The sequence below is a fragment of the Prionailurus bengalensis genome, chromosome A2, assembly GCF_016509475.1.
Source record: "Prionailurus bengalensis isolate Pbe53 chromosome A2, Fcat_Pben_1.1_paternal_pri, whole genome shotgun sequence".
Lineage (NCBI taxonomy): Eukaryota > Metazoa > Chordata > Mammalia > Carnivora > Felidae > Prionailurus > Prionailurus bengalensis.
This window is the reverse complement of record NC_057348.1, coordinates 166,509,213-166,534,549: the sequence shown is the minus strand read 5'-3', so window position 1 is coordinate 166,534,549 and position 25,337 is coordinate 166,509,213.

Here is a 25,337-nt window from a genome sequence, read left to right as displayed (position 1 = left end):
CTGTTTTCCAGAGCAGCTGCCCCAGTTTGCATTCCCACCAACAGTGCAAGAGGGTTCCCATTTCTTTGCATCCCCACCAACATCTGTTGTTGGCTGAGTTGTTAATGTTAGCCATTCTGACAGGTGTGAAGCGGTATCTCATTGTGGTTTTGATTTGTATTCCCTTCATCAGGGAAATGAGTGAGTGACGTTGAGCATCTTTTCATGTGTCTGTTGGCCATCTGGGTGTCTTCCTCGAAGAAGTGTCTGTTCATGTCTTTTGCCCATTTCTTCACTGGATCATTTGTTTTTTGGGTATTGAGTTTGGTAAGTTCTTTATAGATTTTTGATACTCACCTCAGCTGTAGTAACTTCTTACTCGACATGTATCTGGAGGCAAGGGAAACAAAGGCAAACATGAACTGTTGGGACCTCATCAAGGTAAAAAGCTTCTGCACAGCATAACTAAAGGCAACCAACGGGATGGGAGAAGTCATTTGCAAATGACATATCTGATGAAGGGTTAGTACCTCACGTCCCTTCTGACTTCCTCCACCCTGTTCCTCTCCTTTCCAGAACGGCCAGTTAGGCTGCCTGACTTTGGGTGTCAGATGCTCCATGTACTTCCCTTCCTGTGGCCTCTGCATGAGCTGCCCTCCAACCGCAATGCTCCTACTCTGGGTTTCATCATGAAAGACCCCTTCCTACCGTCCAGACTTGAAAGCCCGCCGCACTGGTAGTTCTGTGGCTGCACCATCTGAAGGGGCCCCACTCCCCTCACATTCCGTTACCCCACGCCAGTTCTCTGTGTCGACCTGCTGGCAGTTTCCTCGTTCTTTGATTTGTTTACTCACTGACTGTCAGACTCCTTTCAGACTGGACTGGGCTGTGCAGTCGTAACCCATGGAGGCTTAATTCGATCTACGTTCATTGTTCACCCAAACTGTGTTCCACGGCACAGGCCCCTCCATTTTGTGCCGATCCAGGCTCACCAGATGGAAAAGAAAGAAGATGTGATGAGGTCTCTCCTTCCGGAGACTATGGTCTACTGAGAAGCACGGGGAACGCATGGGTAAGCACGAGAGGCTTCCTGATGGAGGCGACGTGGTGCAAGGCTAGGAGTTGGCCTGGGGGCGGGTCTGGGGAGCCAGACACAGGAGATGAACTCCTCACTGAGTCTCATAAGAGGAGAAATAATTCATCAGGCCAACAGGGACAGAGCACACTCCAGGCAGAGGGTGTCAAAACAGAGCCCGACATGGAGCTTGAACTCACAAACCATGAGATCAGGACCTGAGCCAAAGTCGGACGCTTAACTGATGAAGCCACACAGGTGCCCCTGGCCTTCTGGTTTCTAAACGTACAGCAGAAATATTTTTATTCATTTGGCTCAATATTTTCTAATGGTGGGTAAAGAAACACACACTCCCTCCACTAGTCAGAGGACTCATTCTTTCAAGTTTTGTAGAACTAAGTTGCCGTCATGTAAATTCTGGTTTATTTGTCTAAAATGAAGACATTGTTACTTTATGGCTATATGTCCTGGCCCATAGCCTGAATTAAAATTTTCTGAGTCTAGGAGTTCCTGGAACCTGTTTGGCAGATGGGAGCCCAAGTCTGGATGCCTCATTTCTAGAGTGCTGAGTAACCACCAGTTTGATCCAAAGTGGCTTGGATCCCAGGTCAGTGATGTCCCTTGCTGATCCGTCTCGTCCCGTGAGCCGCGGTGACATAGCAGGAGCCCATCCTTAGGCCCCCGAGAAAGAATGAGGGAAGGCAGAAGGGAGGGAAGAGAGAGGGACACCATGCACCAGCCACCCTATCACGTCCACAAACGAGGGTTGAGGGCTGCAGGTAGAGGCTGTGGAAAAACCAGAATTCTGTGAGACCTAAGACAAACCCAGGGAGGTTGTGTCCCCGCTGGGATGCCCCTGAGACCCCCTAGCTCATGCCGCTCACTTTTGGCCAGCCCTCCTCGATGAAAGCAGCTGGGGTCTTGGCGGTCACTGGGTTCCCCAACAGGGAGCTGAGGCAACTGCTAACCGCATCCACAGCAGGTCATGTTAATTAAAGAAGTGAATTAACCCTAAAAGATATCCCACTCCGTCTTACAACTTACAGCACTGAAGGGGGCTGAGGGGGGCAAGCCCAAAGGAAAGAAGGGATTTACAAGCAAGTAGGGTCCTAAATGCACTCTGGGAAGGCGTTCCGGGGTGCAGGGTGCCTCTGCCAGTCGGAAGCTATGGTGTCTTCAGGGCACTATGTCCTCGATGTCATCACTCACCGGTTATCACGTCCCAGAGCCTAACAGCGACCTCCCCAGAGTGATTTGTGACAAGAGCCCTGTCCCAGAGCCGGTGAGACCCGAGAGCAGGACGCAGGCCCCAGGATTCTCACCCTGCTCGGTTCCCATCAGTGTCTCACTACCTACCAGAAAGGTGACTTACTGCCCGCATTTCCCGCATTCGTACCATACTTATATTTTTGAAAGGTGTCCCTAAAACGATCCCATTTTCTGCGCTCTTCAAAGGATAAAACCTGAGGCCATTTGGTACAGCCACGGGTAAAGTTCCTCCCTGCTTCTCTACTTCTCTACCTCTCTATAATTTAATATATTTTAACGAAGGCTTTTCCAGGCTGCGGCATTTGCACCTGGGGGAATTATGGCTTTAACTTTCTTTGTAAAAAGAAGATCAAGGATTGTTGCCAAAATAAATTCTTCTCTATTCTTCTTTCCCTCCGTTGTCTCCAAAGAGAAATTAGCAGCCACATTCTCTACCTCTACATTATCCTCCAAAAATACTATTGTGTTTGCTCCCGAATTAAGGGTAGCGCAATGCGGGTCTCTGCTTTCTTGTGGTTGTCTGTGAAGGAGCCCCCGGCTTTGCGCTGAGACAAATCTCTCAAGCATTTATTAGTGTTCGAAGACCCCGGAATCTGCTCCTTCATTCTGCTCACCGTTGGCAGCCCACATTCATTCAGGGGCGATCAGCCGGCTGCAGGCACCCACCAAAGCAAGACCCGGCTTCCCACCCGTCCGTGCGTGCACCAGGGCCAGCCCTCCCTCCCCTTTCCAAAGGGTCCCGCGAGAATAACCCAAATAAATCACGGTGAGTCGTAGCTCAGACAGAAGTCACCAGTGAGGAGGGGGCCGTTTGCTGTCTGCCTTGACTTTTCTCATCTCTGGCTTGCAGGCACCCCCACCCCCTCACCGGTCACTCAGTTCCTTCCTGCCTCAGTGTTCTCATCTGTCAGATGACAGATGTCTCGTCTTCTACCACACTGGTGGAAGGTGCTGGAGCTTGAATCATTCCTGAGGCCTCACCGAGCTCTGCAATATCCTACCTTATAATTCTGTCAGTGAAAGGGTGTAATAGAAACACTCCCCCCTTTTTAAATTGCTATAATAAAAGAAGTGAAAAAAAATAAAAAATAAAAATAAATAAATAAATAAATAAATAAAAGGAGAAGTGAATCAGGGATCGAAATCTTGGTCTTTGTCCCTTTTCTCACTGATGTGCTCAAGACTGCATGGCTTCTCTTCCTCTTTGGGCCTCAGTTTCCCCATCAGAATGAGAGCATGAGCCCAGAGAGCCTCCCCCAGACCCCCTCCAACCTGGAAATATCGTAACTCATGCTAAGAAAATAGTCTCCCCATGTCCTCAGCACAGGGAACGCCTGCCGGGGGATGAGGACACTTTCTTGGGTCTGCAGCGGGTGTGGATTTATGGTTGCCAGAGACACTTCCGGAACAGGTGCTGTAGAGCCTAATACATGGTCTTTTTCCTTTCAGAGCTGGCTCAGTCATGGGCAGAGGGGGCAACGGCCTGCATTTTTACGGCAATTCTCCTAAAGAAAATTCTCCTTGGGGTGATGCTCCAGCCACCCCTGTGTCTAGTTCAGGACCCCTTAAATTCCTCTGGGTTCCAAACCTCCGTCCTTAAGGCTTTCATCCTTATGAAAGGCACTTTTGGGAGACAAGATGGTGGGTAGGATGCTTTAAAATTTCTCATCAGCCAGAAAAAATAGACTTTTCCTTTGAGAAGTTTTGACGCAGGGGAGGCCATGCCCATAGGACATTGGGACATAGGACATAGGACATAGAAAATTGAGATGAAAGACATAGGACATCGGGACATAGGAGATAGGACATAGGACATCAGGACATAAGACATTGAGACATAGGACATTGGACATTGGGACATCAGAGATAGGACATCGGACATTGGGACATAAGAGATAGGACATAGGACATAAGACATCTGGACATAAGACATAGGACATCAGGACATAAGACATCAAGACATAGGACATCGGACATTGGGACATTGGAGATAGGACATAGGATATTGGGACATAAGAGATAGGACATAGGCCATAAGACATCGGGACATCAGGACATAGGACATAAGACATCGGGACATCGGGACATGGGACATCAGGACATAAGACATCAGGGCATAGGACATAGGACATCAGGACATAGGCCATAAGACATCGGGACATAAGACATAGGACATCAGGACATAGGACATAAGACATCGGGACATCGGGACACGGGACATCAGGACATAGGACATCAGGGCATAGGACATAGGACATCAGGACATAAGCCATAAGACATCGGGACATAAGACATAGGACATCAGGACATAAGACATTGAGACATAAGACATCGGACACTGGGACATCAGAGATAGGACATAGGATATTGGGACATAAGAGATAGGACATAGGCCATAAGACATCGGGACATAAGACATAGGACATCAGGACATAAGACATCAAGACATAGGACATCGGACATTGGGACATTGGAGATAGGACATAGGATATTGAGACATAAGAGATAGGACATAGGACATAAGACATCGGGACATCGGGACATGGGACATCAGGACATAGGACATCAGGGCATAGGACATTGAGACATAGGACATCGGACATTGGGACATCAGAGATAGGACATAGGATATTGGGACATAAGAGATAGGACATAGGACATAAGACATCGGAACATAAGACATAGGACATCAGGACATAAGACATCAAGACATAGGACATCGGACATTGGGACATTGGAGATAGGACATAGGCCATAAGACATCGGGACATCAGGACATAGGACATCAGGACATAGGACATAAGACATCGGGACATCAGGACATGGGACATCAGGACATAGGACATCAGGGCATAGGACATAGGACATTGGGACATGGGACATAGGACATTGAGAACCTTCCAGGAGCAACCAGAGGGCAGAAATTCACCTCTTACCCCTGCTCTCAGCTCCATACAGATGGTGTCAAACTCCCAGTGTGTGGGACGTCTGGCTGGTTGTCCCCTGGGCTGGGGCTCCCCCACGTACCTCGGGGCCCACCTCACTGCTCTCGGGCCTTCGCAGAGCCCCACACGGACGGCCCCACCAGAAACGTCAACCTGCAGATTGCTCTCCTCTGCGGTCTCTCCACGGGCTCGGCATGCACCGTGCTGTGCAATCCAGCTCTGTGTTTTGTCTTGGCAAAATGTGATTCCCGTGAGGGATGCACGTCCACACGGTTGAGAAGGGACCAGACGCCCCAGACGCCATCACAGGGATTGGTTACTGCACAAATTGTACCAAGAGAATCTATATAAACAAACAAAGAGCCAAATCCCCATCCATACTCTACAACTGACAAAGTACAAAATAAATGTCTTAGCTTGATATTCGACGTCAGGCAGGACCCTCCCCTCCCCTCCCCTCTCAGCTTATTTCCCCGAAGGCCTCTGCTCTGCTGGGGCTCGGGCCCCCGCCCCTCCGTCTCCAGCTGCAAAAGTCCCATGTGCCCTTTAGACGCAGCCCCACTGCGGCTCCCCCGTCAGCCCGGACCCACACAGCATCATGACCACAGCCACCTGAGCGCTCAGCCCCGTTGGGCGGAACGCGGCACGGGGAGCGCACAGCACAGGTGACTCACAAGTAAATTGAACTCTCCCTTTTTGCCCCAAATTGGGCCTGCTTGCGGCTCTGGGTGGGGTCAGAAAGACAAAAGGGTGCTTTGCAAGGTGCACACAGCTCACAAGCACCTCATGAGGACGACCCCCCGGCACACAGAGCTTCTGAGGAACAGAACCGGGGGGATTGTGTTTTAAAAGCATGAGAAGTTTCCGAGGAAAAGCTGGGGCATCTCAGAAGCAGGACAGAGGGGTCCGTCCGGGGTGGGGTGGGAGCAGACTCCACTGTTTGGTTTGTGTAAGATCCGTTTAAGGGGAAAGCGCATTTAAAGAACCGATTTCTTTTTCAAGGGAGCAATTCCTGCCCAGCAGGCTCTCGAGAAACCAAAACAACAGTGAGTTTAGAGACGAGCCGGGTACAAGAAGGGGCTTCAAAGGCTGTTTGCACAAAGTGCTGACGATTTCAAAGGCCTGTAGCAGTGAAAGCCTGCGTGTTTTCTCGGAGAGCTTTTTAAGGCACGGCTTACCAACGGCAACAGTCAACTTTGTTGATTCAAGGGTGTGCAGGGGACACGGGTGGGGCGGGTGGTGGGGGCGGAGGTTGTGGCATCTGGCTTTGCTCTGAAGCCACGACCAGGGAATCGCACAGGACCAGGCTGTAACTCTGTCCACAGTGGCCACGGCCCCTCCCTGGGCTCCACTCCCCAGCGAATGTCACCGTGGACTCATGGCAGCCCAGTCACGCCCCCGTCATTGCCCTGCGTTCATGGGCACTGGCGGGCGCTCAGCATGGACCAGGGAGGGTACCAGGGGCATGAACCTGCTCGTGAGGATGCCAACACCCGTCTGTGGATCTGCTTGGGGGCTGCCTTCCGGGGGCCCCTGTGCCCTGCCGCCCAGGGCACCCCGCAGTGGGCTTACCCCTGTGGTAGCTGGAGGAAAACCCACATAAGGGCAGGAAATGATCTGTGCCGGGCGGTAGAGGGTGGAAGGCCCTGGGTCTTGCCCTGACTCCTTCCCGGGACTCCCTCCTGGGGTGTCCATACTGGACACGTGGGAGGTTAGGGGGTCTACCGCGCAGTGTGCACTTGGGGTCCAGAAACAGCAGAGAGCCTCGGCCACTACCCAGCTGGACGGAAAATTGGAAGGAATGTGTAGCCGAGCCAGAGAGCCTGGGATCGGGAGGTGGGAGCTGCAGCCCCAGCCAGCTGCCAAGGCCACATCCAGAGAGGGGCGGGGAGATGGACATTCCTGACCTCCCCCTCCTCCCCGGGGCCGGCGTCCCGGGGCACAGGGCAGGAGACCCAGCAGCGGCTTACCAGAGCCCTAGTGCATCTCCTGCCTCACCTTTCTGGATGCCTGGGCTCTGCCCACCTCCCGGCCAGCTCTGACCAGGTCTGCCAGCACCCTGCGGGCCACACGCCTGCTGCCTGCCTGTGTCTGGCACATGGCCCCCTCGCGTGGATGCCACGCTCCACGCCAGCTGCCTCCTCACCCGGCGCATCACGGCCCACCTTCCCACTCAGTGGACATGGTGATCATCCGGGACGCAAATACGGCCCGAGAAGTGCTGGCCACACGGTGGTCCGTTCGCAAGCAGTCAACTACTGTTCAGCCATCGGCTTCAAGGTGTTAACCTGAACGGCTTTTGTAGAGACATTTAGTTACCTCCGTCTCTGTTTCAGTTTTGAAAAATGTTGACAGGCCAGCAGTGTCCCGATCCTGTATTTACAAAAGCCACACGCAAGGTAGAAATTGATTTAACTTATCTGGTAATTAGGTTCGCGGCGGCTGTCCGATTCTTTGTTTAACATACTAATTTTAACACACACTCTCTTGGAGATCTTTGACATAAGAGTTCCTGATATTATTGATTAATCTCGTGCCGGCTGCTCTGCTTTGACTTTGCCCACGGCCACTCTTGTAACCGGCCGTCTCCTCTTGCTTTGCAACAAGAACAAATGAGTGAGCCCCGATTTACGACTCACCTTCAGCAGTTCCCCAGGATTTCACAGCACGTTTTTGTGTCTCAGTTCCACTGCTGGCTCCCTTACACATTATCTTACATTCATCTTAACCTCTTTACTGGTTTTACATTACGTATGCCTCATTTCACTGCCTCTAATCTTTTTTGGAATGAGTCAGTATTTTAATTAATTAATTGATTCCATTTTGGTATCATCCAGAAAGTGAAAGTGTGAGAACCTATTAAGCATGCCAAACTATATCAGAGTTCATAAATTTCGTTTCTGAGAAGTGGCAAAGTCACCCGTTAGTCACGCAGATTGAAAACGATAGGTCGGGGCGCCTGGGTGGCACAGTCGGTTAAGCGTCCGACTTCAGCCAGGTCACGATCTCAGGGTCCGTGAGTTTGAGCCCCGCGTCAGGCTCTGGGCTGATGGCTCAGAGCCTGGAGCCTGTTTCCGATTCTGTGTCTCCCTCTCTCTCTGCCCCTCCCCCGTTCATGCTCTGTCTCTCTCTGTCCCAAAAATAAATAAACGTTGAAAAAAAAATGAAAAAAGAAAAAACTTTTAAAAAGAAAACGATAGGTCAAAGACCTTAAGACCCTCCGGTGGGGTGAAGGTGGGTGGCCAGTGGGTCACACACGCGTACTTATCTACAGGGCCTTCCTCTGTCTTGCCTGACGGCCCCGTAGCTAAGGTACACGGCACTGTTTCCCACATTGTGGCGATTGCTCTCCTGGTTTGGACACAGCCTTCCCTTCCCTACACCTACCTCTCTCTTCAGTAAGTACACTGAGTGTCACTTATCCTTGGAAATCTTCTATCTCACCGTCAGGAGACTTCATGGTGTTGATTTAAATGTTTGTCACCTCGAAACCCTCGAACAAGCAACAAAAGAATGATTACCTGAAAGTTGTAATAAAGTGCTCTTTATTAAGTGATTCCAAAGTCAGGGCCACTCACGGACTATCTGAGGAATAATGTGGTTTTCCTGGTCACTGTACACAGTTCCACTGATACATTCAGATAAAAAAATAAAATGAAATCAAAAAGTACAAACTCTCAATCAAGAGCTAACAAACTCAACCTTAACAAGTCCAGCCTTTTGCCAAAGAATTTAGTCTCAGCACAGAACACAGTTCACGCCATGCGGAGGGAAGTCCTACCCTGCAGAGGTGGAGGGAAGGAATCTTTCGTTGTAAATGTTCAGCTCAGTGATAATAAATTTCACAGATCGGGTGTATCCGATGGGAGATAAGGCAAATATTCTGAATTTCCTTCCACTCAGACGCTTCACTCTTACGAGTCGATGGGGTACTCTTGGAACAGTACTCAACACTTAGTGAGCACTTACACGTACCTGTCACGAACACAGAGATAAGTCGTGGTACCCGTCCAGGGCAGCTGGGCCTTCCCAGCCTTAGCGTGCCGCTATCTCAGGATGCTTACCCCTTCTTCGAGGGGTCGTCACGAGCATTGTAAGCAGTTCGGCGGCATCCCTGGCCCCCACCCAGTCTCACACTGGCCGGTGGGATGACCAAAAATGCCGCCAGACACTCCAGATGTCCCCTAAAAGAGTCGCTCCCAGCCGGTTCCCAAAGCCCCGGGTTAGGACAGCATCAAGTGCTGAGGGAGCACGCGGGAGGGACGCCCAATCCTGTGCGGTGGACCGAGCAGGGCAGGAAGGCTGCCGTGGCTGGTGGTGCTGGCGTGGAGCCCCAGAACACGTGGTCCGTGGAGGGTGTCAGAGGCCGAGTGAGGTCTCGGGGTGAGAGGGGACGAGGTCAGCTATAACCTGCATCGCCCTCGCCGAGATGATCGCAAAGAAGGAGGAGCAAGTCTGTATGTGGACTTTCCTTTCCAGTCCCTGTCATGTTCACGTGTGTGGATACACGTGCCCACACACGTACACACACACAGGACAACCGGGGCTTCAGTGGAGGAGGACCCTGGTCAATCCGACAGATCCTGGCTCCTGTCATCTGGAGGACGTTTCATTTCCACGCTCCTTAAAGGGGGAACTCGAATCCCCGCCTCCCCCAGGTCTGCAGATGATAGGCCACGTGTGTGCAGCGTGGCCCTCAGCTACCACGCTTCCCCTTTGCTCTGAGCACCTGCAGTGTGCGCTGGGTACTTTTATTTCCTTCTATGCTTCCTCGTTACACAGAAACAAACAAGGATATACATGTGTTGGGGTGCCGCTTGGCTCAGTGAGTGGAACGCGCAACTCTTGATCTTGGCGCTGTGAGTTCGAGCCCTACATGGGGTGTAGAGATTACTTAAAAAAAATAAAATCTTAAAAATAAAGAAAAGAATATACAAGTTTTGAGGAGCTGAATTAGTGATGAAATTCAGGTGGAAACTACACAATACATGTGTCAGTGGGAGACTCAGCCCCCTGGGGTAGCCCACACTGGCACCTGTTCAGTGCATGGCCCTCACTTACAAGGTGGGGTGGTGACCCCGTGGTCAAGGCTCTCATAATCCTACGGGATGGCGGGCACAGACAGAAGGAGGGAGCCAGGTGGCTGAGTACGTGTCCAGACGTTTCTTCCCCCAATGGTTAGAGTGATGGGCATGGCTCACTCCTGCCTGGCTTTGCAGGTGTCCACGAGGAAGGTGTGTAAGGAAATCAAGGTCCACAGAGACACCCCAAAATTAAAGTGACAGGGGCTTAGGCATGATCAAGAGCGTGCTCTACCCTAGTCTTGACACAGCCAGGCCTGGCATTCAGAGCTTCCTGCACCAACAGATCCCTGCTTTCCAAACATTATCCATCCCAACACCTGCTTCCGCAGACACGAGTGTTACTCAAAACCTACTACACTTTCCACAGGGAAGACACTGCAAGACGCAACGTGGGAGCCTCGTCCGGATGGAGTCACCTGCTCTACTTTTGCTCGAGGTAAAATGGATCCTTGTGTCAGTCGCAGAGAGTTATGGTCTGGATATTACATGAAAATCAAAATGTGTAAAATGTCTCTTTCGTCTCAAATAAATGTTGGAGGCTGCGGGTACACCTCAGTCTCCCAACTGGGATCCAACCAGAGAAGATGCCGCATCTCTGCCCCACTCTGGACTTCACGAGTGCCGCGTTCACACGGGGAGACGTTGGAAAGCGGCCGACATTTGACTCCTGCAAAGCTCACGTGAGAAGAGGCCAATGCAGAGCAGCAGCCCTCTCTACGTGTCACTTCCAAAGTTCAGGACACAGGCCAGCTGATCGCCTGGAGATGAACTGTCATTCCACGCAATAGAAGAGATCTCTCCTGTTGACACGTCTGAGAGGATCATTGGAGTCAAATTATGCCCCACATAGCTCAGTGGGTTGAGTGTCTGACTCTTGATTTCGGCTCAGGTCATGATCTTGTGGTTCATGAGTTTGAGCTCTGTGTCGAGCTGTAATAGTGGAGCTGCTTGGGATTCTCTCTCTCTTCCTCTCCTTCCATTCCTCCCCCACTCATGCTCTCTCTCAAAATAAATAAAAACTTAAAAAAAATTATGCTCCACATATCCTCAGTGTCCCCAAGGCTAAAACAAAAAGCATTTGCTAAACACAACCTCATTCCCATGAGGACTGTCCCTAAATCACTATCTCTGGCCAGAGTGCCCACCGCCCCCCCGCCCCGGGACATTCTACCCCTATTCTAATGGATACAAATTAAAGAATAGGTTTTTCTAGAGGAGGAGAGGCAGCCTGCTGGAGAGGACAGGCTCAGGTGTGGGAGCAGAAGCCTGGCTTTTAGGTGTGCTGGCAGGGCTTTGGGCAGGTAGCTTTGTGAGTAGGACCACCTTGTCCTGGTCTAAGAAAATGGGCCTGAACTACACGTTCCTTCAGCTCTAAAGAGAAACGGGTCTGAGTCTTTGCCATCAGTCACTTCCATCTTACAAACACTGATATCTCCGCAGAAACTCATGCTAGGAGAGAAGGACCTGGAATTCACTAGATGAGAAGGGCTGCTCCCAAGAATGGGAGTGATTCAAGGAGGCTTGCCAGGAAAGGGATGTCACTGGTATCTGTGCCAGGTGGTTCTGCCTGGGTGATCCTTGTTGAAGGCACAGTTTCTCCTACCCCATATATATGGAGAGAGAGAGAGACATCTAAATGATAGATGGATGATGGATGATAGATAGACAGATAGATAGATAGATAGATATCTACAGATGGCAGATAGATGGAAGATAGATGATGGATGGATGGATGCATGGATGGATGGATGAATGGATAATAGATAGATAGATAGATAGATAGATACATAGATAATAGTTGGAAGACAGATGATAGATGGATGGGTAGATGGAGGGATGGATGGATACATAGATACCTAGATAGATGATGGATGGATGATGGATGGATGGATGGATGAATAGGATTCATAGCTGGAGCTTAAAGGAAGGGGCTCTCAGGAGTGGAGATGGGGCACGGATGGATGTTTCAGACCCTAATGGAGACTTTCCTTCTTCCTTTCATTTAACACCTGTCTCCAATAAAAGCAGGATTTATTTCATATCCTGGCAATAACTGTCAGAAACCAAGTATCCAGTTGCCAGCCTCCATCCATCTAGGGAGAGGGGAGTCAGCTAGAATCCAGTTGACGAGGGCTGTGAAGGGGGGGCAGTTCACGCTGGCCATGCTCACAGTGGCCTTCCATCTGTCAGTGGGAAACTAAGTCCAGCGAGAGTGGGACGGGCAGACGACGGAGGGAGGTGGGTTTTCCTGACAGAGCTGCCCCGCAGTGAGCATACTGCTTCCTGCAGTGGTGAATTTATGTGCAAGGACCGTCCTGGGGAGACTGAGGCATGGGAGGGAGTAGTGGACCACTTCTAAGAGCTCTTCTCAGACCGGGCCCTAGTATCTTAGTGCTTCTGTGGCTCCCCTGGTCAACAAGGTCTTGATCACGAGATATTGCTTCACACCCAAACAGGAGGGATCTAAACTACCCGTGGGAATGCATCTGAACAGGAACAAGGAAGGCACAAAAAAACCCACCTCAGAAACGAACTGGATGGAGGCTGAGAAAAGAGCATTGCAGGGTCCTGTTATTCAGAAAAGCAAAAACAAAGAGATTGCATATTTTTGCCGGAGCCTGGAATGCACGAGAACAAAGGTGATCTGGCCACTGTTGTCAACACTGGCCACTCGGGGCCTCTGCATGTCAGAGGCGGCTGCGGAAGAATCGTGAAGGTCCAGGAAACGGCTCCCTAGAATGAGGCCAAAGTGCATACAAGGCTCACCCAAGCAGTTTGGAACTTTGTGTCAGCAGAAGGGCCAGTTCAAGTAGATTTATGGTCATCAAACATACGGGGCAAGTGTAGGCAGGTATGACCTAGCCGTTCCCCCATCTTCCCAGGAGGACCCTGAACACAAGAATTTAAAGAGCTAAAAAAGATAATTTCAAGAGTCTTTTGCTGCAAGAGAGTTTGGGCTACAAAAAGAGGGTCTGTGAGAGTTGCAAACAGGACCCACGCAGACCCTGGGGGCGGCTGCCCTCACCTGCCAGCCCGGTAGCTAAAGGAGGCGATAAGAGACCACAGTGGCTCGGGGCGCCTGCCGTCCAACTTCAGATCAGATCATGATCTCATGGTTCGTGAGTTCTAGCCCCGCATTGGGCTCTGCGCTGACAGCTCAGAGCCTGGAGCTACTTCAGATTCTGTGTCTCCCTCTCTCTCTGCCCCTCCCCCGCTCATGCTCTGTCTCTATGTCTCTCTCTCTCTCTCTCTCTCCCAAAAATAAATAAACATTAAGAAAGCTGGTGGCCAGGGGTGCCTGTGTGGCTCAGTCGGTTGGGCGTCTGACTTTGGCTCAGGTCACGATCTTACATCCTGTGGGTTCAAGCCCCTCGTCGGGCTTTGCGCTGACAGCTCAGAGCCCAGAGCCTGCTTTCGATTCTGTGTCTCCCTCTCTCTCTGCCCCAACCCACTCGCATTCTGTCTCTCTCTCCTTCAAAAATAAACATTAAAAAAAAAATTAAGAAAAACAAGAAGCCACATTGTCTCTGACCCCAGGGCCCGAATAGAACCTCTTAGACCATCTTCCCTAAGACTGTGAACTCAAACTAAGAACAATTTCTCTAAGTCACAGGTATTTTATTTTGCTTCAATCCAGTGATTTACAAAAAAAAGCATATAAATAAACCAAAAAAAGTACTATTTTTAATAATTCCCTAAATTTTCAAGCTTAAATTTCAGAAATGTGTATTGAAACACACATGTCTCAGACATTCCTTAAAAATGCACCAGAAATTCTGGGTTTGGATTCCCAGGTATATGTAGTTAAGTATCTTCTTGATGGCTCTTTCTAGGCAAGCCTACTCAAAAGTCCTTGGTCTGGCATCCAATGATGTCAATGTATCTCACTTCCTTTCTGCAAACTTCTCCAGGGACCAGCCTTCTGTTTTCATCCTTTGTCAACGAGACCTGTTCCATAGGATTGACGACGTGAATGCAAGAATACTCATATGCACAGATTAAAACAACTCTAAATGGTGAGGACCCAATGCAACATCACTGGTTTAAACCCTCAATGCCAGTGTAATGAGGGAAGCATTTTTCACTGAAATGCCATTGGGTTTTGAACTCACCTGAACTCCCTCACAAATGTCAGAAGGATGGGATTTCTGTTTTGGTGACCGGACATAGGACGGATCTGTAGAAATACTCAGGACAGGTCTGCTCCTGTCTGTTATAGTGTGCACGTCAGGCTCACTGAAGTTTCAGATGACACAGATATGGCTCAAAGGAGCTTCGAATTAGCCACCACAAAAACGCACGCAGGAAGAAATGTGGCACACAATAATTTCTCAGATTCCCTTTATCAGTACGTTCAAACTTTAAAAAGAGTTATTATAGCATTACACAGATTATCTTTTTCTCTTATTTTAATTTTTTTTAATGTTTATTTTTGAGACAGAGAGAGAGCAGGAGCAGGGGAGGGGCAGAGACAGAGGGAGACGCAGAATCCCAAGCAGGCTCCAGGCTCCAAGCAGTCAGCACAGAGCCCGACGCGGGGCTCGAACCCACAAACCGGGAGATCATGACCTGAGCCGAAGTTGGACGCTCACCCGACTGAGCCCCCCAGGCGCCCCTCTTTTTCATTTTTAATTAGAAACCTAAGTACATGTTTAAATATGGTTTAAGTGTCCATAATTACACAGTAAGTTTGGGGCTCTGGTCACCAAGAGCTGTGAGCCCTGCAACAGAAGGACTCCAAGAAATGACACATCTCACCTAAGGTCACAGAGCAAGTAGGACCTCCCGGCTTCAGGTCCACTGCGTTCTGTCGCGGCTCCGAGGCAGACAGAGTTCTAGAACATGCCACCGTCCCTTGACAGCTAGAATCACCTGCAGGAGCCTCGACACAGGTGTCTCGGGGTACGACCACCGGAACATCACTGGAGACGCATCCAACCTGAGCTCAATCAGTTGGCCGCATGGAGAGAGGACAACATCCAACATGGTACACCTTCCAGCTCGGGAAGAAACACAGGGTCTCTCCCTCTGCATCTCTAGAGGGTAAAATAACCTTGATTTTCACAGTGCCCACAGCGCAATATCCCTCAGGGCCGGGTCAGACAGACACAGGCCATGAGACACCTTGCTGTTCTTGGTTTGGAAAAAAAATAACATGGCGTATTTATCCGTGACTATTCCTGTGACTTCTGAAGGCAGCATAGGTCGCTACGTGAGCAGCCGGATGTGAACCTGGTCAGTCCGATGCCAGACCGCTGCCCCTTAATCATCTGCGCCAGGCACGTGGGGCTCCCCAGCACCTTCTCCGATCCTCTGGGACTTATAGTTTCTGAGGGCCTCGCATCTCTGCCACAAGATGACCAGGGGCCCACCTGACAAACTGGGGAAGCGAGTGTTTGTGGGTCTGGTGTGAGGCCGCCGGGGCTCAAACCTCATCCTTGCAAAGAAGCTTCCTGGCCACCCGGCCCCTCTGGGCCTCGGTTTTCTCGTCCACACAGTAGCGGTCACGGTGGCATGTGGGTCTCAGGGCCGTTGTGAGGGCCGGGCTGGACAGACACTGTAAGGTGCTCAGAACAGGGCTGGTCATGCAACCACACTCACAGCAAATGCTCCCTTGCTGGGGAGACAGGGTCTGCACCCTTGCTGGGGAGACAGGACTGTCACACCGGACGGTGGATGGACGTACAGCTCACCACAAGGTCGGGTGCTCACTGTGGCTGTTTTGTGGCTCACAGCGGTGGAGAGGCCGAGTGGGAGAAGAGCTGGGCGTGTGAACATCAGGCGTGAAGGAGGGAGTCCTTCAGACACTGGAGAGGCGCAAACATGGCCGACGGGGGTGGGCCCGTGCCCAGGCCTCAGAGGCCTGCTTGACTGCCCGGCACAGGGGAGGGCACTGGCTCCAGGCCTCAGGCCGGGCAGGCCCTCTGGCGACACCCGGGGAGCTGCGGGGCTGGTCTCCCCATCTTCAGAGATGCGAAAGAATATTTGAGTCTGAAACAACCCGGTGAGGACGGAAGAGTCCTTACCGAGTTGCTGGGTCGGAGGTGGCTCTGTCCACAGAAAGGCAGGCTTGGGATGGCATTCAGAGAACCGTCCAGACTTAAGGAAAAGCCCCGAATGTGGGGCCGGACAGGGCCCACGGTCCCCGAGGACGGATTGGGCCGGTGACCTGAGGGGATCGCGCCAACAAAGAGGAACCAGGAATATTCTGCCCCTCCAGCCATCGGGCCGCAAGATCTGCCCACCACCCGCAGACCCCGAGAAGCCCCACGCCTGGGGAAGGTGCTTCCCGCCAAGCCCCGGCCGGAGGGGTCCACTGGGCAGGGGCACTGGGGGGTCTAGAGGAGCCTTGGGTAACCTTGGCTTGGAGCGGGGTCTGCAGAGAGGACGGAGGTGGTGCTGAGCCTCTGGCTGGTCCCACGAAGGCCACCCAGGCTGTGCGTCCTTACTGCTACTTCAGCAGCTGCCCTTGGCCAGTTCCTGCACCGTGCCTTCCTCACGAAGCTCCTGTCCACGAGTCACGAAGACAGCAGAGGCATGTGGCGCTGGCCCTGGTCTGGCACAGAGGCTGGCCCCTGCAGCCCGGACGCTGCTCCAATTCCCAGGACCGCGACAGGCCCAGCTCCTTCTTCACACACGTTCACATCCGTGAGGGGACCCAGAGCCTCCTCACCAGGCCCCGTCTACGCGGCTCTTCCTTCCCAGTGAGTATTTGGATCCAAACTCCAACCTCTGGACCTTCCTGGTCTCCTCCTGGGAGCCGCCTTAACGGAAGGAAGTACGTCTCGTGTACAAATTCCACCAATGTGTTAATAACGCTCTTCCTCGTTTGTGTGGGTCGGGATTATGTGCCAGAGATGCGTGGCTCTCTGGCAATGAGGTTTGGGACAGGTAAGCAATAGAGATATTTTAGTGGGGGGAGCTCCCCTGGTTCGCACCACTGGGCCACCCAGGCCTGCCCTGCGCGTACAGGGGCCACAGATCAAACGTGGCTATTTAAACTCATATGTAAATTCATTTAAATAGAGTAGAATTTTAAATTTTAATCTCTCAGTCACAAAGCCACATTTCGAGAGGTCAACAGTCATGCGTCCAGTGGCCACTATTTCCCACCATCACAGAAAATTCTGTGGGACCGACAGGTAACAACGTCTCAGGAGAACCTCTAAGCTGGTGTCCACATAGTACATAGACGTAACGGCGTGACCAGTACTCATTAGAGAGGGCCCCAGGTCGCCCTACAGTTCATTTCCACCAAACGTCGCTGCCCCACACCCTTCTCGTGACAAGACAGTCCCCCCTCACGGGTCTCATTACTGTCAATGGGTGCACCCAAGGGGCCCTGACCATTGGCCGATAGCACACACTAAATGCCACGCATTTAAGGAGATTTGTCAGAGGCGACTAATCTTCTGAAGTGATCTGTCGATCCCAGGTGGTTTTGTCTGGCGCAAAGTGTGGGTGGAGCCTCCAGGACCTGAAAGGCGAACTGCTAACAGAGCCAAAGACAGTTCCATTTCCAGCCTCATTCCCTTGGACCGAGGTTTTGGTTCATTACCCACAAAACGTTTCGTTAACGGAGAGCGAGTGACAGGCGCGAAACAGGCCGGGCGTGCTCGCGCCTTCGCTGACACCAGACATCAGACACCGCTCCGGGCTGAAGCCCACTTCTAACGTGTTCGGAAAGCAAATGACAATGTCGAGAGATGGCCACGTTTTCGTGGCATGAAGACCAGGGCAACCAAACTCCCAAAACAATGTTTAGTTTTAAGTATTTAAGCAAAGTGGCCTTTCCCTCTGCGGCTGGATCCCAGCAAGACACCAACCTTTTGACTTACAGTCGGGAGACACAGAAAAATACCTGATTCAGCCCTCTCCACGCACATAGGTCAGAGGTCATGGCACCCACGAGCAAACCAACGTTCGGAGCACCTCGACGGCTTGTTCAAGGTCACCTCGCATGTCGTTTGGGGCTGGGGAACCAGGACTACCCTCTCCCTCACCCTAAACAGGAACACTTCTGAGGCTTTCACATTCTAAAGGAGAAGGGACGCCTGGCAGTTCAAGGTGGCCGCTGAGCACACACATCCCCACACCCTCTTTGCAACGTGGACACCAAAATGACACTGCAAGGGATGCCATTATAGACCAGAATTTGGTAACACATTTCTGAAAATAGGAAGCCAGAGAACCAGGATGACAAGGAGAAAACAAAGGAAACCACTAACCCCAGAGAAAAACACACTTTGCCCAAAGGAAGTCTCTAGAAGATCCAAATACAAAGAGTTAACGAGTGTGAAAAACAGGAATGGCGCACGGCAATCCAGATGGGTTATTTGGTCACTGTGTTGAGAAGAGTTTGGTTGCCCCCTTCTTAGCCGGAAGCAGCTTCATTTTCTCTGGTTAAAGTCAAGGACCGGTTCCCAAAGGAAGGGATGAGATCTGCGTGTGGAGGGTGATCCGAGGGGGAATTCAGATCAGAGCCTGTGCACCTCAAGACCCGGCAGGAAGGAACAAGGGGGGGCTGCCTCGCCCAGGGTAACACACAGCATCTGTGTTCACCAAAGGCAAAGGTGCACCTCTGTAAGAGAGGCCCAGGGTGGCCCCACGTTGGAGGAAATGACCCCCTGGCTAGTAACAGGAGCCCCACAACCAAGGTCACCAGGCATTTGGGCAAAGCCGGAAGCGTCAGAGAGGAGCAAAATGAACACAGAAACTCACCATGAGGAAATGGCGACAATTCGGGGAATAAGAAAGGAACTTGGGAAAGTCTAACTGGTGCTCTTGGGGAGAGGACAGAGAACACGGCGTCCCCGACCTAACGTGCCTCCTTCAAAAAGAAACAGAAGTTAAAAAATGTTCTTTGACGGCAAAATGCTTACTGAATAAAATACTCTGTGAATGGGCTGAAAGTGACCACGGAGAGGATTCATTTATGCCAAAGATGATGAAGTTGAAACACGTCTAAGAACATGCAGAGGGAGGGGGGGAGAATCAGATAGAAAATAAGAAAGGAAACATAAGAGACGGGAGAACAGACCAGGGAGCCTGATATCCACCCCATGGGCATTTTCGGAAAGAGGGAACCAGGAAAAACAGGGCAGGAGGGGTCTGGGGCCCAAGGAGAAGCCGGGCCTTCAGGCGACATGGGGCCACGGAGGGCTGGACACACGAATTCGGCAAAGTTCCACGCCCGGCTCCCTCCCTGGAAAGAGAAGAACCGTAGGTGGAAGATGCCGGCCCGAGTGCTCCCGGAGGGACGCACAGTCAGAATGAGACCACCGACCACCGCGGGCTCCACGCCGGCCTTCCTGGACCCATAGGCGGCACTGGCACCTCAGGGCCCCCAGCATTTCCGAACCCACGGCTCTCTCGGTAGCCGAACCGTTAATCAAACATGGGGGGGAAATGCAGACATTCTCCCAATCCAGAAATGTACTATTATGACGATCCTGGGGGTGGGGGGGTGGGGGGGGGATAGCAATCTTACAAAATGAGAGCAGAGTCTAAGAGGTACAAAGGGACACAGGAGGGAGGGTGCCACCAGATCAAAGACTGCTTGGCGGGGAGTTTTAAAGATTCCTTGGCTCTCAAAGGTCGGACCCGTGTCCAAAATGAGTAATGTGTACAGAATCTTAATCCTGGGCATGCTACCTGTTGGCGTTAATTACCAGAGACGTCCCGTAGTCAGATCTGGACCGTTATCACCAGTGATGTCATGTAATGAGCGTGGACGAAGGAGGAATTATCAGTCGACCACCGGAACGAGATGAAAGGGAGGGAAGTCCACGAGAAGGAATGAAGTGAGTGTCCACGGCGCGGGCCCGTGGGCGTTCGTGTGTGCACGTGTGCTCGGTGGAGCAGACAAAGGTTCTGGAAGGATGCCTTCGGAGTCACTCACAGAAGCTGTCCCGGGAAGGGGGTAAGGAAAGGTGGAGGGAAGCCCGAGCCCCTGCCTCTCCTCGCTGGTTGTTTTCACAGCGAGCGGGGCTTACACCTGAAAGAACTTGTTTTGAAATGTATGTTCCAGGGAGGAGGGCTGATGCGACTCCAAACCGCCCCATTTCCCCCCCCCCCCCAGAGTTTGGGGGCTGAGGAAGCGGACACGGGCTCAGGTCACCCCCCATTCCGCCCGGATTAAGCTAAAGACTGGGCTCTCTGAAACCCCGCAGATGCATTTCCAGCCCCACCGGACGGAAATGCCAAATCTCCGGGGGTGGCAGGGGGAGTTGTCCTTTCAAGCCGGGAAGCTTGCGGGATCGGGGACTCGGGGACAGCTGGGGCAGGGCGGGCCGCGTGGCCCTTCCACGGGCAGCTCCAGGCTCTTCCTCACCAGCCGGTGCACACGGCGACTGCACATCAAATTCCGTGTCTTCCGTTCGGAAAGAAATCGCATTTGCTAATCTTTTCCATAAACATGTATTACAACCTCGGGATTTTACCAAAGTGTGTACACAAAGTAATTACGGAAAGAATGGAGCATTATTTGCATATCTAATATTTAAAGGGTTACTTATGTAATTATCGAATGTAACTTAGAACAAGCTGTTGGATCCGTTTCATCGTGAGCCAAACATCGGGCTTTGAAAGGAATCCCTTTAAACTTCAATAATATAAAGGCACATGGTAATGTTAAGTTACAACTCTAGCTTAAGTGAGTCAGACATAAAAGTATTTATGAAGGTATTCTATGAGCAAGTTCACTTCTGACGCTTTCTTTCTTTTTTTTTTTTTTCCAAGGAAGGCAAGAATCTGTCGCTCTGGGTGGACGAGGACATTATCTCCATGAGAGATTGCTGTGCTCTTTGCCGTGTGACAGCGTCCGCGGCCCTAACTTTTGTTGCTTTAAGCGCCCAATTCCACACGCCTCCCCGAGCCACAGGGGAAAACGGTGCCTTCCTTGTCACCCGAAACTCATGGTGGGTGGAGGGGGGGGCGGACGAGAACTAGGAAGGTGGGGACAAACCCAACCCGTGGGTCCCGGTGAAAAGCATCACACACGAAAGACAGAAATGAATCGAATGTTGTTTTTCCCTGATGAGAAAGCAGATTGGGTCTCGGCCTGCAGGCCAGGTGATCAGCATTTGTTCTGGAAGAAGCACTTTCCGTGACAAAGCCACTGTGACTGCAGGACCCAGACTGACAGGGCCCTGGGACGGGATCAAAGCCTCTGTGTGTGCCTTCCAAGCTCACCCCGCCGGCCGGGAGCCAGGCTGGTCCAGAAACGTGTCCACGGTCCAAGTCCCCCCGCACCGAGAAGCTGGAGCCCCGGCTCGTGCTGCCGGCTGAAGCGTGCGCGCACGCGTGCACACGCACGTACACGCACGCGCACGCCCAGGCACACGCACGCGCTGCCCGGTTAAAGAGTTTTCAACACGAACTTCAATCCAAGTGCGAAAGAGAGGAGCGAGGTTGAAAGGGATTGAACCTCACCTTTGATGTAAACACCCAAAGTTTTGGAGGGCAGCCATATCTTTGATCCCACACGAATTGTTGAGAATCAAGTGTCTTGAATCCCGATCAGTTGAAGTATAACAAATTTTAGCGATTTCCAGCTTAGGTTAGCGTGCCGGTGATTAATAGAAGGTTAAAATGACAAGGAGCACGGTCTCGGGAATCCCTCAACCGAACGGAGACAGTTAAAGAAATTAAACCAGTCCCGGGGTGCTGGAAAACCAAAGCTATTTCCAGGACACTCATTGGACACCTGCTACCAACCTTTAATGTTTTCAAAGTACTTTCTCTTCCTTTTCAGCTCTGCCAGGGAGGTTTCTGAGCCCTCGGCTGTGTTGCTTCATTACGCCTCGCCTCCCTTTCGACATGTATGAGATCAGGTGTTCTAAAAAGAACACAAGGCTGGAAATCAGGTGCGGGGCGTTCTAGACTCACCACTCAGTCTGTGGCTTTGGGCAAGTGACTTTAGCCATGAAATGAAAGGGGGAAGCCAGCCAGGTTCTGAGATGCCCTGTGGCCCTCGCATTTAAAATTCTTTCCCACCAGATAAGTCAACTCCTGGCTCCAGGGTGGGTTTTGATCCTGGCTGCTCTCTCCCAGGTGGGGGCGGGGGGAGAACTTTTAAAGAACAAACAAACCCACAAATCCCTGCTCAGGCGCCCAGCAGATATTCTGGGTGAGTCGTAGGCCCTGGGATTTTTGAAAAGCTGAACACATAGCCAAGATTGAGAGCCACTGGTTTAGAAGGCAAGAGGGACAGTATTATTAAAATTAGGGAGTCAGGAGCAATGATCAAATCGGGAGACGATCACGTCTCCGTCACCCAGCAGGGAGCGCCGCGGGGGGATGAGCAAAGTTCGGGGTCCGAGTGGAACCTGGGCTGTGTGCCCCCTCCATGACACCTGCACCCCTCCTCCACCTGTCTTCGTGGGGTGGCGCCCTGAGGGGGGCTCACGATCCGGGACAGTCAGTGCTTGTTTCTCTGTCCCCCGGACGTGGTGACGGGTTGGCCAGGGGTGACCTGGGAAAGGTCAGTCCTTCTCACAGACTGAAACGGACAGCTTGGTGAGGGGTGTGAGGACCGAACGAGTCCGGCCATAATTTCACACCGTAAAGAGACAACAGCAGCCCGAAAACAAAGCCAAAGTGGGAGAAGGCCGAGCCAAGGGGCAGAGCGCTACAAAGGCCGCGGGAGCCCCTGGACCCTGACGTGCCTGCAGCCAGCTGGCAGCAGACCTGCTGAGGCCTCGAAGCCTCCTCCTTCCCTAGGGTGGCCGAGCGAGCTTCCAACACCCTCTCTCTGGAAGTCACCCGGCGATCCGCACCCTCGTGAGATGGCGGGGTGGGACCGAGGGCCTCCAGGGTGGTGCTGCAGCCAGCAGGTGCCTTGAAGGTCAGGAGAAAGGGAGGGGGGAGCAGGCCCCCAGGATCACGCCTCGGGGAGGGGAGGACACCCCAGCACGGGCCGGGGCCTCTCTCCGGCGGGCCCTGCGCTCACACATCTCACAACGCGAACCACCCTGTTGTCCGTCCCCGGGCCGAACAAGCCAACGACGGGGTCCAGGTGTCGTGTCCTCAGCGGGCAGTGCCCGAGCGGGGAAGGCACAGAGTTATGCCAGAACCACGCGCGCCCACGTTCTGGGCGGACAGAGCCCTCTCCTCCCTTGTGTGCAAGTGGGGAGGAAATGCCCTGAGGCTAGAACGACAGGCCTGGGGTGGCTCGGCGCCTCCCACAGCCTGGCCCTGCAGAGCTCCACGCAGCTCAGCGCCCGCGCCGCCTGGAGCTCACTGGAAACGTGGAGCCTCAGACTCCGCCCCAGACCTGCTGGATCCTGATTTTCATTTTAATAAAATTCCCAGGTGACACCCTGCACATTAAAGTCTGAGAAACGCCGCTCTAGAAAATCCATATGGCCACGCGCCTTGCCCAGAGAATTATGAATATGTACGGCGAAACCCTATTATCGTCAATTCCGAGGGGCAAAGAAATAATCCATCTTTAAGTGGGGAAAATAGCACAGGATGTCAGCCCTGAAACTGGGTCGCCTTTGTGGGGACTTTGAGATTTGAATTCTGCAAGGAGGGATCGGGGCGGTAGGTGCAGGACGAGCGGCTCCGTGCTGTGTGCGTGAAGCCGCCTCTTCCGTGGACCGGAGCTGCCGCTCGCGTAGCAGCTGGCACCCACGGAGCTGTCTCAAGCCCGCAGGGACCCGCGAGTGAGCCCAAGGCCCGGCCCGGCGCCCACAGCAGCACGGTGGCACGCTGCTGGTTTTGAGGCCCCGAAACACAGCCCCTCGCCGGGCACTGAAAGGGCTGTGGCCACCGCTTGGCCCAGAAAGACGCCGTCTCCCAAGGGTGTTCTCGAGGCAGAGGCTCACGGCGGACGGGGCTTCTGCTGCTGCACCCGAGCCAACACGTCCTCCGGGCCCGAGGTGCCCGCCTGGCAGGCGAGCACGACAGCGTCGTGCCGGGAGGAAGAGAAGGCGGGAGCACGCGGGACAGGACGGCTGTGGACGGGCCCTGGGAACAGGACAGCAGACGCCCAGACAGACCGGCACAGGGAGGAAGGGCCTGGAACACACAAGCGTCCAGGGAGCTGCGGGTCTCCTGCTCTGCCAGCGCCCAGGACCCGGCGGCCTCCAGCGCCAGGGAGGAGGGAGACCGAGAGGAAACAGCCCGAGCAGACTGCAGTGTAGAGGAGAAAGGACGGGTGGCCGGGCCAGCGGTCAGGACGTCCGGTGAGGGAGCCCCTGCGCGGGGGGGGGAGCGTGGGCTGTGGGTGAGGCGGGCAGGGCAGCAGCGTTTCCCCACGGCACACCTGCCACGGGGAGCCGGGAACCTGCCGAGGCCTGGACCTAGGACATCGCCCTCCACTGCTGGTGTTCCTCCAGAGGTCCCCTGGCCGTCCCAACCCCACGCCAATGGCGCACGTCACACCGCAGCCCGATGGCCTCTGCCCCCCGCATCAGGGTTGTTGGCAGAGACGGGACCGTGACTGCCAGGCCTCCACCACAGCCCCGCCCCGCAGCACCTCACACATGTGCACATGCACACACACACACACACACACACAGACACGCACCCCACCCAGCACCGTGACCACACCCCCAGCCCAGTACGAGCTCTTCCTAGGACTGACTTGCGGCCACACGGAGACTCACAGAACTCGAATCTAACGGCTTCACTGATGTGCAGCGAACCCGGGACAGGCCAGCCACACGGATGGGGTGGGATGCTCAGGGCAGGGGGAGGTGGCCGGGAGGTCCCAGAACATCCAGAATCCTTAGGGCCACACAGCTTTTGTCTGTCTGAGGGTCTTGGCCTGCAAGCCTGATCTGGTTTAGTGCCCCGTTTCCAGGAAGGAGGAAATACGGTTTCAACAGCACTCAGCCAGAGTCAGGGGCCTCTGGGTCCAGACCCCCAGGGAGCCCAAGCGGCAGGAGGTGGGCAGTCAGAGCAGGACGATGCACTGGGCCCAGGCCGCCCTGGGGCATCAGCCTTCACTAATGACACCACTCCACACACATCCCC